This window comes from Electrona antarctica, assembly GCF_951216825.1.
Source record: "Electrona antarctica genome assembly, chromosome: 14".
NCBI lineage: Eukaryota > Metazoa > Chordata > Actinopteri > Myctophiformes > Myctophidae > Electrona > Electrona antarctica.
In genome coordinates this window covers 6406780-6423170 of record NC_136795.1, presented here as the reverse complement: position 1 = coordinate 6423170, position 16391 = coordinate 6406780, and the positions used below count along the sequence as shown (strand labels likewise).

At 40.8% G+C, this 16391-nt stretch overlaps 1 long non-coding RNA gene across 1 annotated transcript in view; it reads right to left on the bottom strand.

Moving 5' to 3' along the window:
• Positions 1-16391, bottom strand: part of LOC306936759 — a 166629-nt gene that overhangs the window by 51799 nt on the left and 98439 nt on the right. The gene's annotated exons all lie outside the window — the stretch shown is intronic.

Here is a 16391-nt window from a genome sequence, read left to right as displayed (position 1 = left end):
CCAGTCTGGTCCAAGAGGAACCACAGTCTCTACAGATTAAAAAGGAACATGATGAGCCACTTCAAAGATCAGAGGTGGATGGTGGATCAACAGAGATATTACTGCCAGTGAAACATGAAGATGATGAAAACATACAAACAGAACCTGTAGCCAGCGCCTCATCTCAACACATGGAAACACAAGCTGATGTAGAGGACTGTGGAACATCACAACCAACTAGTGATGACCAGCTCATCTCTTCACAATGTTCTGAATCTGACATCACTGAAGACAGTGATGAGTGGGATGAGACCATGGATGACCAGTCAGGTTTAAACACACTGAAATCACACAATACACAACACATGGGAGGAAATAGTTTGTGTTTGAGCAACAAGCTGCTCCATCACCTCAAATCACCAAAACAAAGTCACTCCACGAGGAGTCACATAGGTACCAAATGTTTTAGTTGTGCAGATTGTGGCACAACGTTTAATCACAAGGGAAGTCTGAAGAGGCACGCAATGATTCATTCAGGGGAAAAGCCATTTGCTTGCACAGTTTGTGAAAAAGGCTTTAGTCGGATTGGTATTCTAAAAACACACATGAGGATTCATACAGGGGAAAGGCCCTTTACATGTACAGTTTGTGGCACAGGCTTTAGTCAAAAGCGTCATGTAAAATTGCACATGATGACTCACACAGGGGAAAAGCCCTTTACGTGTACAGTTTGTGGCAAGGGCTGTATTCAAACGAGTGATCTAAAAAAACACATGAGGACTCATACAGGGGAAAAGCCCTTTACGTGTACAGTGTGTGGCAAGGGCTGTAGTGAAAATGGGGAATTAAAAGCACACATGACGACTCACACAGGGGAAAGGCCCTTTACATGTACAGTTTGTGGCACAAGCTTTAGTCAAAAGCATCATGTAAAATTGCACATGATGACTCACACAGGGGAAAAGCCCTTTACATGTACAGTTTGTGGCAAGGGCTGTAGTCAAAAGTGTGATCTAAAAAGACACATGAGGACTCATACAGGGGATAGGCCATTTACGTGTACAGTTTGTGAAAAAGGCTTTAGTCGGATTGGTATTCTAAAAACACACATGAGGATTCATACAGGGGAAAGGCCCTTTACATGTACAGTTTGTGGCACAGGCTTTAGTGAAAAGCGTCATGTAAAATTGCACATGATGACTCACACAGGGGAAAAGCCCTTTACGTGTACAGTTTGTGGCAAGGGCTGTAGTCGGAATGATAATCTAAAAAAACACATGAAGACACATACATTGGACAAAGCTGTTAAATGATGAGGGTGAGTGGCAGAGGAAGAAATGCCACTTGAACATTTTCAACTCAGCCTCGTGGTGGCGCTATAACTGGCCGATTAGTGTTTTTACATCTAACTGCATGGATCTGTGTATAACTTTGTATGCCAACTCCCTAGAGGCCAAGGAAAAACCTTTACCTGGACATTTTCACACCAGGAATTCATGCACTAATTGTAACTTGTCACACGTGTTGTTTTGACTAACATATTATCATAGTGTATTTTGATCACTTAGTTTGATGATTTGTTTAGATTCTCTGTAGTATTTTGTCTTCATATAATGCATCGTAAAAGAGAATATTCACTCTGTCATACCTGTAAAAACACTGTTTGTAATTTGTTTCTTCCTTTTTCAAATAAAGGTTTGACAGTTACATGTGTGTTCATTACAGAAAGTGCTGTGAACAATACAGTGACAAGAATTGCTTAATTTTATCCTGTATACCAAAATATAAGGAACATGATATGAGTGTAAATGTTACTGTCTTCAGTAGGCTTGACTACTGTTCTGATCATTCAGAACACTGAATGTCTTCAGAAATACAAAGACAGTTGAACATATCAGTTCTTAAATCTTAACACTGGGTTCCTGTGTGTCAAATAATCACATTTCAAAATACTACTTGTAAGGGCCAAATGACCACCAATGTCAAACACATTTATTTAACCTTGGGGGGCGCTGTTGTTTACTTAAGCGTCATGTTCATGGTCATGGTGAGGGAGGATTGACCCGGAAGGGCAAATGGCTTTGACCGCAGGTACGTCAGCCAGGTCCAGCTACGGATCAATCCAAGAGAGATCCGTATGAGACGGAGGCTCTAATACTACTGTTGGTCTATAAAGCATGGTTTGGGGCCTCTGGATCTTTACACATGATGGCTCACACAGGGGAAGAGCCCATTATGTGAAAAAGGCTTTAGTCGGATTGATTATCTAAAAACACACATTGGACATTTTCACATCTGCGCCACCAGGAGGTACACATGCTCTCCATAGTCATGTGATCAAGATAGGTTTGTTTGATTTCTCATAATCCACCCTGATTGGCTTCTAAACTTTTTAGGAGTAGCCCGCTTTGTATCCGTTTTGTTCCATTCTCACAACTACTCAACACAGCGTCCAAAAACTGTGCATGCATATTCCCACTAGGCTGAGGAAGAAATGCCACTTGACAGTTTTCAAATCAGCCTCATGGTGGCGCTACAACAGGCCAAGCCGCGTCTCACACACACACACACACACACACACACACACACACACACACACACACACACACACACACACACACACACACACGTTTTTATATTAGACTATATTTTGCCAAACATCACACACGCTCCTGCCTCCTATCCTCCTGGTGGAGACCTGTGCCCAGAAGGGCACTTCTCATTCTCCCCCTTCTCCCCCCTCCATTTTTCTTCTTCCCCCCACCTACAGTCCATTGTTCCCCAGCTTCAGCTTGGGCTGAGCCCAATAGGCAGGGCTGTTGTGGGCTGCGTCGGCGAGTCGTTTGGTATTCATAGTCACCAATTGAATACACTCAAAGAGTCTGAAAAGGTTTGGGATATCAGAAGTGGACAAACATGTCTTTCAACAAACCCTACCAATAGTCATTAAGACATGCAAATCCCTTGACTCCTTCAAAACTGCTCTCAAAAGGCACCTACGGTCAGCTGCAATTCGAAACTGGCCCCGTAAAATCTGAATCCCCCTCTTCCCCCCCTCACTGTATGTTTCTTTTTCCTTTTTACCTTTTCCTGTTTTGACTATACAGTATAGTTGTGTATATTCGTGCATCTCTTAATGTTTCGATTAATTGAAAATGGTGGGCCTTATTGTAAACGTAAAAGTGTAATGCTTTATGGTGTCGTCCACTCACAGTTAACAGTTTTTTGTATTGAGTTGTACTTGAAATGTACTGTAATTCTGCAAACTGTTAATAAATCAATCAATCAGATTATGACCAGTTGGTCTTGATGGACTATCGAGTCGGTTCATGGACTCAGACCTTTAACAGAAACATTAGCACCATCAAAGTCAGATTAAATGTTTTATATCCAAACAGGATATAGAAAAACTTGGCTATGTGTATTAATCTGCAGTAGACTTGACTACTGTAACAGATTCTGATGACTGCAGTTCATTCAGAACACTGAATATCTTCAGAAATACAAATACAGTTTAACATTGATCAGTTCTTAAATCTTAACACTGGACGTGTCAAATTTGATCAATCAAATTTCAAAATACTACTGTTGGTCTATAAAGCATGGTTTGGGGCCTCTGATCTTGTGTTATCATCCACAATTCATACCTCTATGGTCATGTGGGAAAGGTTTTCTTTATGAACCTAAAATAAAAACATAGCATTCAGTTTAATGTGTAACATATCTGCAACAAACTCCCTGAAAATTGCAGCTCCGCAACACTGTTATTTTAAATCACAGCTAAACCACACCTGGATGTTTGCTGCTGCCTTAATTGAGATGGTGTAATTATTATTCTACACTGACATTTAATATAATTTATTTAAATTATTTCATTCATTTCCGTTGATTGTTTTTGTTCTTGGACTGTTGCCTTTGCTCTGTGTCCTGAATATGTGATTTATATTATGGCAACAATGTTCAAAGCCAGGGTAGAATAGGAAAGCTACACAGTGCAGCTTTAACTTTATATTTTTACTGAATCTAATTGCACTTTTATAATTTCATATTTTCTTTCCTTAATGTTTTACATAAAACACATTGAATTGTTTACATAAAACACAATTGAATTGTTGTTGTGAGCAGTGATTGGCCCGGTGTGTTCCATTGTTGATGTGTCACACCCACCTCACTCTGATTGGATGATCAGGGCCCTCTGTTAGTATTTAACAAGAGTTTGTTCTGCTAGGTGTCACATTCATCTCTGCTAGTTGTTAAGAGCTGAACTTCTCCTTTCTGCACCAGCTGAAGCATCTAGTTTTGGTTCTACTTTAGTACTTCGCTCTAGGCCCATTTAAAAATCGATTTGGACAGGTTTTGACTTGAGTTATGGCTTTACTACAAACATTGAAGTCCTTGGTCAACCAGAGACTATCTGTTGCTGCTGAAGAGATATTTGGGGTCATTGGAAGAATTCTAACAGAGTACGAGGATGAAGCTTTCCACATCAAGCAAGAAACTGACCGCCAACGCAGACTACTTGATAAGGTTTTACAACCAATCGTCAAACTACACAGAGCAGGTTGGTAAAACATTTACTGAGAGAGAGAGAGAGAGAGAGAGAGAGAGAGAGAGAGACCATTGCTGTTTAATTTCTTAAACAGCAATGGTGACTATTTGGAATGGAAGAGGAACTGGTTGAAACTTTGCGAGCTTGCATTGATAATAGTCAATAGTATTCTATATTGTTTCCTCCATTCGTGTCTGTTAAACAAATATTGACAATGGAATCAAGTAGTAAGGAAGAATTAAATAAACTGTTGATCGTGTATAATCATAGACTGTTTAAAATGCATTGAACTTGTCGCATTCCAAAACAACAGGGGCTATATCTGATAGCAGTAGGTTGTAGCTAATTACATTTTACATTTGACAAACAACGAGTGTCTTGTTTTAGAAATGAAGCATTGCAGAAACAATCATTTGAAGTTAGGACAGATATGGAACTAACAGCAGTTCCCTCTAACCAAATCTACATAACTGGTTGAGCACTCCAACTCTTGACTAATACATTACAAAGACATGATAGAATGTAGGTCATGTTCAAACATGTAATAATGGGTTTCTCTTTTATACATTCTGTCTAGACGCCATACACCTCCTTGTGTGTAAAGAGGAGGTATTGCCTGAGCAGCAGGAGAAAACCTCCAGTCTGGTCCAAGAGGAACCAGAGTCTCTACAGATTAAAGAGGAACAGGAGGAGAGAACCTCCAGTCTGGTCAAAGAGGAACCAGAGTCTCCACATATTAAAGAGGAACAGGAGGAGAGAACCTCCAGTCTGGTCCAAGAGGAACCACAGTCTCTACAGATTAAAAAGGAACATGATGAGCCACTTCAAAGATCAGAGGTGGATGGTGGATCAACAGAGATATTACTGCCAGTGAAACATGAAGATGATGAAAACATACAAACAGAACCTGTAGCCAGCGCCTCATCTCAACACATGGAAACACAAGCTGATGTAGAGGACTGTGGAACATCACAACCAACTAGTGATGACCAGCTCATATCTTCACAATGTTCTGAATCTGACATCACTGAAGACAGTGATGAGTGGGATGAGACCATGGATGACCAGTCAGGTTTAAACACACTGAAATCACACAATACACAACACATGGGAGGAAATAGTTTGTGTTTGAGCAACAAGCTGCTCCATCACCTCAAATCACCAAAACAAAGTCACTCCACGAGGAGTCACATAGGTACCAAATGTTTTAGTTGTGCAGATTGTGGCACAACGTTTAATCACAAGGGAAGTCTGAAGAGGCACGCAATGATTCATTCAGGGGAAAAGCCATTTGCTTGCACAGTTTGTGAAAAAGGCTTTAGTCGGATTGGTATTCTAAAAACACACATGAGGATTCATACAGGGGAAAGGCCCTTTACATGTACAGTTTGTGGCACAGGCTTTAGTCAAAAGCGTCATGTAAAATTGCACATGATGACTCACACAGGGGAAAAGCCCTTTACGTGTACAGTTTGTGGCAAGGGCTGTATTCAAACGAGTGATCTAAAAAAACACATGAGGACTCATACAGGGGAAAAGCCCTTTACGTGTACAGTGTGTGGCAAGGGCTGTAGTGAAAATGGGGAATTAAAAGCACACATGACGACTCACACAGGGGAAAGGCCCTTTACATGTACAGTTTGTGGCACAAGCTTTAGTCAAAAGCATCATGTAAAATTGCACATGATGACTCACACAGGGGAAAAGCCCTTTACATGTACAGTTTGTGGCAAGGGCTGTAGTCAAAAGTGTGATCTAAAAAGACACATGAGGACTCATACAGGGGATAGGCCATTTACGTGTACAGTTTGTGAAAAAGGCTTTAGTCGGATTGGTATTCTAAAAAAACACATGAGGATTCATACAGGGGAAAGGCCCTTTACATGTACAGTTTGTGGCACAGGCTTTAGTGAAAAGCGTCATGTAAAATTGCACATGATGACTCACACAGGGGAAAAGCCCTTTACGTGTACAGTTTGTGGCAAGGGCTGTAGTCGGAATGATAATCTAAAAAAACACATGAAGACACATACATTGGACAAAGCTGTTAAATGATGAGGGTGAGTGGCAGAGGAAGAAATGCCACTTGAACATTTTCAACTCAGCCTCGTGGTGGCGCTATAACTGGCCGATTAGTGTTTTTACATCTAACTGCATGGATCTGTGTATAACTTTGTATGCCAACTCCCTAGAGGCCAAGGAAAAACCTTTACCTGGACATTTTCACACCAGGAATTCATGCACTAATTGTAACTTGTCACACGTGTTGTTTTGACTAACATATTATCATAGTGTATTTTGATCACTTAGTTTGATGATTTGTTTAGATTCTCTGTAGTATTTTGTCTTCATATAATGCATCGTAAAAGAGAATATTCACTCTGTCATACCTGTAAAAACACTGTTTGTAATTTGTTTCTTCCTTTTTCAAATAAAGGTTTGACAGTTACATGTGTGTTCATTACAGAAAGTGCTGTGAACAATACAGTGACAAGAATTGCTTAATTTTATCCTGTATACCAAAATATAAGGAACATGATATGAGTGTAAATGTTACTGTCTTCAGTAGGCTTGACTACTGTTCTGATCATTCAGAACACTGAATGTCTTCAGAAATACAAAGACAGTTGAACATATCAGTTCTTAAATCTTAACACTGGGTTCCTGTGTGTCAAATAATCACATTTCAAAATACTACTTGTAAGGGCCAAATGACCACCAATGTCAAACACATTTATTTAACCTTGGGGGGCGCTGTTGTTTACTTAAGCGTCATGTTCATGGTCATGGTGAGGGAGGATTGACCCGGAAGGGCAAATGGCTTTGACCGCAGGTACGTCAGCCAGGTCCAGCTACGGATCAATCCAAGAGAGATCCGTATGAGACGGAGGCTCTAATACTACTGTTGGTCTATAAAGCATGGTTTGGGGCCTCTGGATCTTTACACATGATGACTCACACAGGGGAAGAGCCCATTATGTGAAAAAGGCTTTAGTCGGATTGATTATCTAAAAACACACATTGGACATTTTCACATCTGCGCCACCAGGAGGTACACATGCTCTCCATAGTCATGTGATCAAGATAGGTTTGTTTGATTTCTCATAATCCACCCTGATTGGCTTCTAAACTTTTTAGGAGTAGCCCGCTTTGTATCCGTTTTGTTCCATTCTCACAACTACTCAACACAGCGTCCAAAAACTGTGCATGCATATTCCCACTAGGCTGAGGAAGAAATGCCACTTGACAGTTTTCAAATCAGCCTCATGGTGGCGCTACAACAGGCCAAGCCGCGTCTCACACACACACACACACACACACACACACACACACACACACACACACACACACACACACACACACACACGTTTTTATATTAGACTATATTTTGCCAAACATCACACACGCTCCTGCCTCCTATCCTCCTGGTGGAGACCTGTGCCCAGAAGGGCACTTCTCATTCTCCCCCTTCTCCCCCCTCCATTTTTCTTCTTCCCCCCACCTACAGTCCATTGTTCCCCAGCTTCAGCTTGGGCTGAGCCCAATAGGCAGGGCTGTTGTGGGCTGCGTCGGCGAGTCGTTTGGTATTCATAGTCACCAATTGAATACACTCAAAGAGTCTGAAAAGGTTTGGGATATCAGAAGTGGACAAACATGTCTTTCAACAAACCCTACCAATAGTCATTAACCCTTAGAAGATGAAAGACGCCAATTGGCGTCTTCATCAGAATTCCGTAAATGATCAATGACGCCAATTGGCGTCTTCACAGTTTTTGATGAATCTAAACATATTAATATGCTCCGAAGCGCTGTTTAAATTCCTGAGCTTATATTCCAACTACATTACCCAGAAAACCCGTGTCACGTGACACACGTGTACGTGTTGCCATTGGAAGCTGGTCCCACCCCCTGTAAACAGTGGGGGCAGAGGGAGTCTTCATAGTTTTCATTGTTTTGCCTGTTTGCCGTCTCGCCCGAGCGATTTTCTAGCAGAAAAAGTTGAAAGCAGTACTATTTATTTGAGCGAGTTTTGTGGTAGTAGTATTGATCCATACGCGTCCCAGTCGCCTTCTCCAGGCGGAGTAGCCCTGGTCCAGTGCTTACAGCGAGACTCGCTGCTCCCTCCCTCCTTTTTTCATTGTCTCCCCATCGTCGTCCGATGAGCTATACCGGGAAACCATTGAAGAAGACGATCAACCCGGAATGTTTTGAGGTAATCTTATTGTAGAAAATGCCCTTCTATAGTGATCAGAAATCATAAGATGATCGCTACAAATAGATGCTTGGATAATTACTACTACTAGTCAGATCATGACGCCAGAATGACTCACCACGATGGCCCCCAGCCATTAGCCAGCACCTTCGGTGCTGGCTAATGGTGTTGGTCGGTGCATTGGTGCTGGCTAAGGGCTGGAGGGGGGGGTTGGTGTCGATCGGTTGGTTGGTGCAGTACAAATGTATCGTAGCAGGCATGCACGCATGGCAGTACAAGTATTTTATATTGTAGCGTGCCTTATAGGCGATCTGATCTTTAGAGTAATGTTCGCTCCTTTTATTTACTGTCTACAAAGACGGAGAACAAACATGCATCGTTTACTGAAGCAACGCGTGGTTATGATGACGTTGCTACAAGGATCGGAGGGGGGACAGGGAGTGAAGCTAACAGTAGCGTATTATATAAGATCTGTATGACGTTTCATTGACGTCTGAGCTTGCATGATAATTGCATTCATTGTATATATTGTATACAATCATGATTGTACATTGTTTAGTGTGTCTCCGTGTGATGATGATGATGACGATGATGTCAGATAGCCTACGTCCCCCCCCCCCCCCCCCCAACTGGCTATTGGCCGGGCTGACTACAGCTAAATGTTTATTTTTATATATTTAGAACTGGCATCGGAGGAGGAGGATGATGATGATGATGATGAAGACGAAGAGTCAAGACTGCGATGGAGTTCTCCGACACTGAACCGGATGCATTCATTCATTTCAGTTGTTTTTTTTAAATTTAGCCTACACACACACACACCGTCAAGAACAACTGGAATGCAGTGGTTTGGGGACACTGGGGAGTTTGGGGACAACTGTTTTGTATGTAGGCCTATTTATTTTCTGTAATATTTATTATAATTGTATTATGTTAGTAGTCATAAAAAATAAAAGACAAGCTTTTACAATGAGTTAGACCTGTCATGGCTATTTTGTTCACTAGTCTGAGGTTTATGGTTTGACTAAGCGAGTTTCAACTGTGATTTACTCTGTAACGGTAGATGGTAAGAACCCATTTTTTTTGTTATAATACAGTATACATTCAAGTCTATATTTTGATACATATCATGGGCACAAAGTCATATCAAAACAATGTCCTTGGATGAGTTTTTTATCAAAACTGTTTCTTCACAACAGGTTTTTGAGATACATGCATGAATAGACACGGTACTGGTAAGACTATGTAAACATGGTATATATCAAAATGTGCGTTAGAATGTCTAATTTTACCCCAAAAAAGAATTGAGTTTATATGATGTTCCATTTCAGAGCTAGGGGGACTTTTAGCTGGATAGGTCAGATTGATCATGACTGACCATGCTATTTATAGATGGCAAAATATCTACAGTGGTACATGTGAGAAACTTTTTATTTTATTTTAATTGAACTAGACAACTCACCCTTTAAAATGAGATATTGCATGGCTATGTACGCCCAGCAGAAAAAAAGTTATTTAGAAAATAAAACTTCAACCGGTCATAACTTTTTTTGTTGTCCTAGAAACACTACCCAGTGTAAATGCAGGCTCTTTTAAATGGCTTCCAACACCACAACTAAACATTTTATCAACTCAGTTAATTTTTTTCCTGGAAGCAGACAAGCCAAGCTTTCTCTGAAGGTCTTTCGTTGTCACACATTCACAGCAGAGAATTTTCAATAAATCATTCAAAAACGCCATTCTGCCATAGAGAAGTCTAAAAACTATATAGAAATCCTTGAAACTCTCAAAGAGTTAAGACATGCAAATCCCTTGACTCCTTCAAAACTGCTCTCAAAAGGCACCTACGGTCAGCTGCAATTCGAAACTGGCCCCGTAAAATCTGAATCCCCCTCTTCCCCCCCTCACTGTATGTTTCTTTTTCCTTTTTACCTTTTCCTGTTTTGACTATACAGTATAGTTGTGTATATTCGTGCATCTCTTAATGTTTCGATTAATTGAAAATGGTGGGCCTTATTGTAAACGTAAAAGTGTAATGCTTTATGGTGTCGTCCACTCACAGTTAACAGTTTTTTGTATTGAGTTGTACTTGAAATGTACTGTAATTCTGCAAACTGTTAATAAATCAATCAATCAGATTATGACCAGTTGGTCTTGATGGACTATCGAGTCGGTTCATGGACTCAGACCTTTAACAGAAACATTAGCACCATCAAAGTCAGATTAAATGTTTTATATCCAAACAGGATATAGAAAAACTTGGCTATGTGTATTAATCTGCAGTAGACTTGACTACTGTAACAGATTCTGATGACTGCAGTTCATTCAGAACACTGAATATCTTCAGAAATACAAATACAGTTTAACATTGATCAGTTCTTAAATCTTAACACTGGATGTGTCAAATTTGATCAATCAAATTTCAAAATACTACTGTTGGTCTATAAAGCATGGTTTGGGGCCTCTGATCTTGTGTTATCATCCACAATTCATACCTCTATGGTCATGTGGGAAAGGTTTTCTTTATGAACCTAAAATAAAAACATAGCATTCAGTTTAATGTGTAACATATCTGCAACAAACTCCCTGAAAATTGCAGCTCCGCAACACTGTTATTTTAAATCACAGCTAAACCACACCTGGATGTTTGCTGCTGCCTTAATTGAGATGGTGTAATTATTATTCTACACTGACATTTAATATAATTTATTTAAATTATTTCATTCATTTCCGTTGATTGTTTTTGTTCTTGGACTGTTGCCTTTGCTCTGTGTCCTGAATATGTGATTTATATTATGGCAACAATGTTCAAAGCCAGGGTAGAATAGGAAAGCTACACAGTGCAGCTTTAACTTTATATTTTTACTGAATCTAATTGCACTTTTATAATTTCATATTTTCTTTCCTTAATGTTTTACATAAAACACATTGAATTGTTTACATAAAACACAATTGAATTGTTGTTGTGAGCAGTGATTGGCCCGGTGTGTTCCATTGTTGATGTGTCACACCCACCTCACTCTGATTGGATGATCAGGGCCCTCTGTTAGTATTTAACAAGAGTTTGTTCTGCTAGGTGTCACATTCATCTCTGCTAGTTGTTAAGAGCTGAACTTCTCCTTTCTGCACCAGCTGAAGCATCTAGTTTTGGTTCTACTTTAGTACTTCGCTCTAGGCCCATTTAAAAATCGATTTGGACAGGTTTTGACTTGAGTTATGGCTTTACTACAAACATTGAAGTCCTTGGTCAACCAGAGACTATCTGTTGCTGCTGAAGAGATATTTGGGGTCATTGGAAGAATTCTAACAGAGTACGAGGATGAAGCTTTCCACATCAAGCAAGAAACTGACCGCCAACGCAGACTACTTGATAAGGTTTTACAACCAATCGTCAAACTACACAGAGCAGGTTGGTAAAACATTTACTGAGAGAGAGAGAGAGAGAGAGAGAGAGAGAGAGAGAGAGAGACCATTGCTGTTTAATTTCTTAAACAGCAATGGTGACTATTTGGAATGGAAGAGGAACTGGTTGAAACTTTGCGAGCTTGCATTGATAATAGTCAATAGTATTCTATATTGTTTCCTCCATTCGTGTCTGTTAAACAAATATTGACAATGGAATCAAGTAGTAAGGAAGAATTAAATAAACTGTTGATCGTGTATAATCATAGACTGTTTAAAATGCATTGAACTTGTCGCATTCCAAAACAACAGGGGCTATATCTGATAGCAGTAGGTTGTAGCTAATTACATTTTACATTTGACAAACAACGAGTGTCTTGTTTTAGAAATGAAGCATTGAAGAAACAATCATTTGAAGTTAGGACAGATATGGAACTAACAGCAGTTCCCTCTAACCAAATCTACATAACTGGTTGAGCACTCCAACTCTTGACTAATACATTACAAAGACATGATAGAATGTAGGTCATGTTCAAACATGTAATAATGGGTTTCTCTTTTATACATTCTGTCTAGACGCCATACACCTCCTTGTGTGTAAAGAGGAGGTATTGCCTGAGCAGCAGGAGAAAACCTCCAGTCTGGTCCAAGAGGAACCAGAGTCTCTACAGATTAAAGAGGAACAGGAGGAGAGAACCTCCAGTCTGGTCAAAGAGGAACCAGAGTCTCCACATATTAAAGAGGAACAGGAGGAGAGAACCTCCAGTCTGGTCCAAGAGGAACCACAGTCTCTACAGATTAAAAAGGAACATGATGAGCCACTTCAAAGATCAGAGGTGGATGGTGGATCAACAGAGATATTACTGCCAGTGAAACATGAAGATGATGAAAACATACAAACAGAACCTGTAGCCAGCGCCTCATCTCAACACATGGAAACACAAGCTGATGTAGAGGACTGTGGAACATCACAACCAACTAGTGATGACCAGCTCATCTCTTCACAATGTTCTGAATCTGACATCACTGAAGACAGTGATGAGTGGGATGAGACCATGGATGACCAGTCAGGTTTAAACACACTGAAATCACACAATACACAACACATGGGAGGAAATAGTTTGTGTTTGAGCAACAAGCTGCTCCATCACCTCAAATCACCAAAACAAAGTCACTCCACGAGGAGTCACATAAGTACCAAATGTTTTAGTTGTGCAGATTGTGGCACAACGTTTAATCACAAGGGAAGTCTGAAGAGGCACGCAATGATTCATTCAGGGGAAAAGCCATTTGCTTGCACAGTTTGTGAAAAAGGCTTTAGTCGGATTGGTATTCTAAAAACACACATGAGGATTCATACAGGGGAAAGGCCCTTTACATGTACAGTTTGTGGCACAGGCTTTAGTCAAAAGCGTCATGTAAAATTGCACATGATGACTCACACAGGGGAAAAGCCCTTTACGTGTACAGTTTGTGGCAAGGGCTGTATTCAAACGAGTGATCTAAAAAAACACATGAGGACTCATACAGGGGAAAAGCCCTTTACGTGTACAGTGTGTGGCAAGGGCTGTAGTGAAAATGGGGAATTAAAAGCACACATGACGACTCACACAGGGGAAAGGCCCTTTACATGTACAGTTTGTGGCACAAGCTTTAGTCAAAAGCATCATGTAAAATTGCACATGATGACTCACACAGGGGAAAAGCCCTTTACATGTACAGTTTGTGGCAAGGGCTGTAGTCAAAAGTGTGATCTAAAAAGACACATGAGGACTCATACAGGGGATAGGCCATTTACGTGTACAGTTTGTGAAAAAGGCTTTAGTCGGATTGGTATTCTAAAAAAACACATGAGGATTCATACAGGGGAAAGGCCCTTTACATGTACAGTTTGTGGCACAGGCTTTAGTGAAAAGCGTCATGTAAAATTGCACATGATGACTCACACAGGGGAAAAGCCCTTTACGTGTACAGTTTGTGGCAAGGGCTGTAGTCGGAATGATAATCTAAAAAAACACATGAAGACACATACATTGGACAAAGCTGTTAAATGATGAGGGTGAGTGGCAGAGGAAGAAATGCCACTTGAACATTTTCAACTCAGCCTCGTGGTGGCGCTATAACTGGCCGATTAGTGTTTTTACATCTAACTGCATGGATCTGTGTATAACTTTGTATGCCAACTCCCTAGAGGCCAAGGAAAAACCTTTACCTGGACATTTTCACACCAGGAATTCATGCACTAATTGTAACTTGTCACACGTGTTGTTTTGACTAACATATTATCATAGTGTATTTTGATCACTTAGTTTGATGATTTGTTTAGATTCTCTGTAGTATTTTGTCTTCATATAATGCATCGTAAAAGAGAATATTCACTCTGTCATACCTGTAAAAACACTGTTTGTAATTTGTTTCTTCCTTTTTCAAATAAAGGTTTGACAGTTACATGTGTGTTCATTACAGAAAGTGCTGTGAACAATACAGTGACAAGAATTGCTTAATTTTATCCTGTATACCAAAATATAAGGAACATGATATGAGTGTAAATGTTACTGTCTTCAGTAGGCTTGACTACTGTTCTGATCATTCAGAACACTGAATGTCTTCAGAAATACAAAGACAGTTGAACATATCAGTTCTTAAATCTTAACACTGGGTTCCTGTGTGTCAAATAATCACATTTCAAAATACTACTTGTAAGGGCCAAATGACCACCAATGTCAAACACATTTATTTAACCTTGGGGGGCGCTGTTGTTTACTTAAGCGTCATGTTCATGGTCATGGTGAGGGAGGATTGACCCGGAAGGGCAAATGGCTTTGACCGCAGGTACGTCAGCCAGGTCCAGCTACGGATCAATCCAAGAGAGATCCGTATGAGACGGAGGCTCTAATACTACTGTTGGTCTATAAAGCATGGTTTGGGGCCTCTGGATCTTTACACATGATGACTCACACAGGGGAAGAGCCCATTATGTGAAAAAGGCTTTAGTCGGATTGATTATCTAAAAACACACATTGGACATTTTCACATCTGCGCCACCAGGAGGTACACATGCTCTCCATAGTCATGTGATCAAGATAGGTTTGTTTGATTTCTCATAATCCACCCTGATTGGCTTCTAAACTTTTTAGGAGTAGCCCGCTTTGTATCCGTTTTGTTCCATTCTCACAACTACTCAACACAGCGTCCAAAAACTGTGCATGCATATTCCCACTAGGCTGAGGAAGAAATGCCACTTGACAGTTTTCAAATCAGCCTCATGGTGGCGCTACAACAGGCCAAGCCGCGTCTCACACACACACACACACACACACACACACACACACACACACACACACACACACACACACACACACACACACACACACACACACACACACGTTTTTATATTAGACTATATTTTGCCAAACATCACACACGCTCCTGCCTCCTATCCTCCTGGTGGAGACCTGTGCCCAGAAGGGCACTTCTCATTCTCCCCCTTCTCCCCCCTCCATTTTTCTTCTTCCCCCCACCTACAGTCCATTGTTCCCCAGCTTCAGCTTGGGCTGAGCCCAATAGGCAGGGCTGTTGTGGGCTGCGTCGGCGAGTCGTTTGGTATTCATAGTCACCAATTGAATACACTCAAAGAGTCTGAAAAGGTTTGGGATATCAGAAGTGGACAAACATGTCTTTCAACAAACCCTACCAATAGTCATTAACCCTTAGAAGATGAAAGACGCCAATTGGCGTCTTCATCAGAATTCCGTAAATGATCAATGACGCCAATTGGCGTCTTCACAGTTTTTGATGAATCTAAACATATTAATATGCTCCGAAGCGCTGTTTAAATTCCTGAGCTTATATTCCAACTACATTACCCAGAAAACCCGTGTCACGTGACACACGTGTACGTGTTGCCATTGGAAGCTGGTCCCACCCCCTGTAAACAGTGGGGGCAGAGGGAGTCTTCATAGTTTTCATTGTTTTGCCTGTTTGCCGTCTCGCCCGAGCGATTTTCTAGCAGAAAAAGTTGAAAGCAGTACTATTTATTTGAGCGAGTTTTGTGGTAGTAGTATTGATCCATACGCGTCCCAGTCGCCTTCTCCAGGCGGAGTAGCCCTGGTCCAGTGCTTACAGCGAGACTCGCTGCTCCCTCCCTCCTTTTTTCATTGTCTCCCCATCGTCGTCCGATGAGCTATACCGGGAAACCATTGAAGAAGACGATCAACCCGGAATGTTTTGAGGTAATCTTATTGTAGA